The sequence below is a fragment of the Mesoplodon bidens genome (assembly GCF_964165515.1).
Source record: "Mesoplodon bidens genome assembly, chromosome: 3".
Classification (NCBI taxonomy): Eukaryota; Metazoa; Chordata; class Mammalia; order Artiodactyla; family Ziphiidae; genus Mesoplodon; species Mesoplodon bidens.
In genome coordinates, this window is record NC_138178.1 from 167,213,238 (window position 1) to 167,217,127 (window position 3,890).

Sequence of the window (3,890 nt, forward strand, 5' to 3'; positions counted from 1 at the left end):
CCCCTTTGCCCCTGATTTCCAGGTCCCTGCACTCACACTCCCCTCTGGCTGGAGCACTCTTCCTCTCCCTTGCCCCATGTCCTCTGGGCTCACCCCTTTACCTCCTTCAAGCCTTTACAGAGGTGTCTGCTTTTCATTCAACCTTCCTGACCATCCTATTGAAAACTGCAGTTTCCACCTGGAACACTGCCCCCTCCTTCCCTGCTTTGTATTCTCTCATAGCACTTACCACCATCTCATCTCAGCCAGAATTTGACTTATTTTATCTGTCTCCTCTCATTAGAATATAAGCTCCACAAGAACAGGGATCTTTGTTTTGGTCCCTTTTGTTTCTATCCCCAGCACCTGGATTTGTACTTAGCGCATAGTAAATGCTTAATAAATATTTGTTGAATCAATCAATGAATGAATTTTCCAAGAGACAGTTTAAAGAAAGAAAAGGGGTTTGTACTGATCAAGATAAAAATTCCTTATTGTTCATAGAAAGGAGAAACCTTTTAAGGATCCCACTTTCCCCAAGTCTCTGCCTTAGACATCTCACATGTATCCTTTTAAGAGAGGGGCATGGTCTTGTGAATTCAGTCCTAGACCTGTCTGCTCCTACCCACTGACAAGGTGGACATAAGACTCGTCACACCATGTGTGGGGGCTACAGGATTGAGTAGACTGAGGTATGTTCACATACCCAGACTTACTCACTAATTCACTCATTCATTCATCCCTCTGGCCTCCCTTGCAGGACTTACTACCTTGTTTGTAATTGTCAGTTTTCTTATCTATGCACACAGACTTTGAGCTCTTTGACAGCAGACATTCTATCTGTCTCCTTAATGCCTGGCTGTGCCTGGCACAGACTAGACAACTCAACAAAGTGGAAAGAGTGGGTGAATGGAAAACAGTGGCCAGAGTGAAAGAAGGCCAGCAGCTGGGGACCTCACGAGGCTTGTCTTCAGAATGGGGGGGCACCTGTCTGGATGGAGCAGAGAGGACCTGTTGGGGGAATGACATTGGATGGGTGAAGCTGAGCACCAAGTCCCTGCTAGGCTGCTGCAGTTCCCTAATTAGGGGAGAACAGACCAGTCGGGAGGGACATGAGTTGAAACAAGCACACATTTATTTGGCTGCCTCCTATGTGGCTTCACACAGCTACCCCACCTGCATTCAGAGGATGGATCCCCAAAGCATGATTAACAGTCAGTTTACGTGGGTCACTGACATGATGTCAATGACCCAGGTGTGCCCCTTCCTGGGTCCCGTCACTAGACTCAGGCACACTTCTCTCCGCCTTCTGCCCAACGTCACCGGGGAGCCCCACCACTATCCCTCCTTCTCAGCCTCCTGAGGAAAGGGGGCTGGGTTGGCCCAGCCCCTTGGTCACGCCACCAAAGTCACACCTGATTGCAAAGATGATGTCTCCCCTGAGGGGTGATGAAGACCCCTCCTCTCAGGCCTGAGGACCTCCACCAGGCTTTTTTATGCTTGCATGATGGAATGCCTCCAGCATTTCAGTAGAATGTTCCACCCCCATGTTTCTGGGGTCCTTGAAAACCAAGTAGGGGAACTACTTGAGGTGAGTTTTGGGAGGAAAGAGATAGATTGGCCTTGTGGGTTAGGCAGGCTGGATGGGAGGGGTCCAGGAGGTCCATGGCAAGACCCATGCCTTCATTTTGGATGGAACTAGGACTTTGGATATGGATTATGGATGGAGAAGAATAAGCAGAAGGTCATGCAGGGGGAAACTCAGAGAGACATAAAAATCATACCTACCATTTATTATGCACCTGTTGTGTGCCAGGTATTGTGCTGGATGCCTACATATGCAATAGATTCTTTCTGAGGTACCTACCTATCTCGTGGAACCAGCTTCTCTAATCCACGGGGTGGGACCACTGCATTCATTCATTTAACAAAATATGTATGCACCTACCAAGTAGCAAGCCCTGTCCTAGGTGCTAGGTACACAAGAGAAAGACAGAGGTGGTCTCTGCCTTCATGGAGGGGAGATGCACACGAAGTAAATAAACAAATAAAAATACATTATACAGATTATTATAAATTTGCATAATTATAATTGTACAAATTACAATTATACAAAATAAAATTGTATAATTATAAATATTATAAAGGAAAAGAATGAGGTATCGTGTGGAGCAGGACAGGACCTAGTTGACTCAGGGTGTCCAGGGAAACCTCCAGAGGGGGAGAATTTTATACCAAGACCTGAATGATGGGAAGAGACTGGCCATGTGAATGGGGAATTGTGGGTGATGATGGGGTGGGGAATGTGTGGAGGGGGCATTTCCAAGGCAGTGGGAACATCAAGGCCAATGTTCTTGAGGGTAGGATGACTGGACACTGTGAGTCTGAGGGGCAGCAGTTCCAGATGCAGCTGGCGAGGACAGCCTGAGCCAGATCCTGCAGGGCTTTGTGGGCCACAGTAGGGAGGCCGGGTTTCATTTTATTTTATTTTATTTATTTTTTGGCCCTGCCTGGCGGCATGTGGGATCTTAGTTCCCTTACCAGGGATGGAACCGTGCCCCCTATATTGGAAGTGCAGAGTCTTAACCAGTGGATCTCCAGGGAAATCCCCCGGGTTTCATTTTACACACTGTTATTTGATGTGTTAATTTAAAAAGTATATAGATTATTGAATCATACAATTTTCAAATATTTTGATAACTGTATTTCAATATTTCCACTATAATTTCTTTTGTCATACTGTGCATATTATTTTATGGTTTAAAAACACAATTCTGCCTCATGGTTCCAGTGGGGAGAGAAAGAGGAAGCAGGGGGAGCGGGCAGTTAGGGGGGACCCACAAACAGTTTCTGCTGCCACCGCCAGGGCCGCCTCTGTGCTCTCGGCCGTGGGAAAGGAGATGTGAATCCCGGGTGCAAGGCCGCACCTACGGGAGGGTGGGCAGTGGGACGGCGATGGCAGATACAAATCAACTCAACATCAACAGCCTCATCCAATGGCTGTTGGAAGTTAGAGGGCCCCAGCTAGGCAAGAATGTCCAGCTACTAGAGAATGAAATCAGAGGACTGTGCTTAAAGTCCTAAGAGATCTTTCTCAGTCAGCCCATCCTACGACAACTTGAAGCACCGCTAAAAATAGTGGTAATACCCACAGGTAATACTATGATTTGCTTCGACTTTTGGAGTACGGTGGTTTCCCACCAGAAAGCAATGATCTATTTCTTGGGGACAGGGAGAAGCAGTCCTTGGAGAATATCTGCCTCTTATTGGCTAAAGAAAATCAAATATCCCGAGAATTTTTTCTTCTCAGAGGAAACCACGAGTGTGTCAGTATCAATAGCACGTATGGATTTTTATGATGAATGTAAAAGAAGGTACAACATTACACTATGGAAAACTTTCATAGACTGCTTTAACTGTTTACTGATAGCAGCCACTGTGGATGAGAAAACATTCTGCTGTCATGGAAATTTGTCCCCAGATCTTCCACCTATGGAGCAGATTCCAAGAACTGTGCGGCCAACTGATATACCAGATCGAGGTCTTCTTTGTGATCTTTTGTGGTCTGACCCAGGTAAAGATGTCTTAGGCTGGGGTGAAAATGACAGAGGAGTTGTCCTTCACATTTCGTGCTGAAGTGGTTGCCAAATTTCTCCATCAGCATAATTTGGATCTTATATGTAGAGCCCATCAGGTGGTTGAAAATGGTATGAATTTTTTGCAAAGAGGCAGTTGGTCACTCTGTCTTCTGCAACTGATTACTGTGGAGAGTTTGACACTGGAGGTGCCATGATGAGTGTGGACAAAGCACTAATTTGTTCTTTTCAGATTTTAAAGCCTGCAGAGAAAAAGAAGCGAATGCCAGGAGCCCTTTAACACCTCCAAGGGGCATGATCACAAAGCAAGCATAG

At 46.1% G+C, this 3,890-nt stretch overlaps 1 pseudogene across 1 annotated transcript; it reads left to right on the forward strand.

Moving 5' to 3' along the window:
- The first annotated feature begins 2,934 nt into the window (after window positions 1-2,934).
- Window positions 2,935-3,890, forward strand: LOC308614208 (serine/threonine-protein phosphatase PP1-gamma catalytic subunit A-like; annotated as a pseudogene). The gene has a single exon. The product of its transcript is annotated as a serine/threonine-protein phosphatase PP1-gamma catalytic subunit A-like (transcript).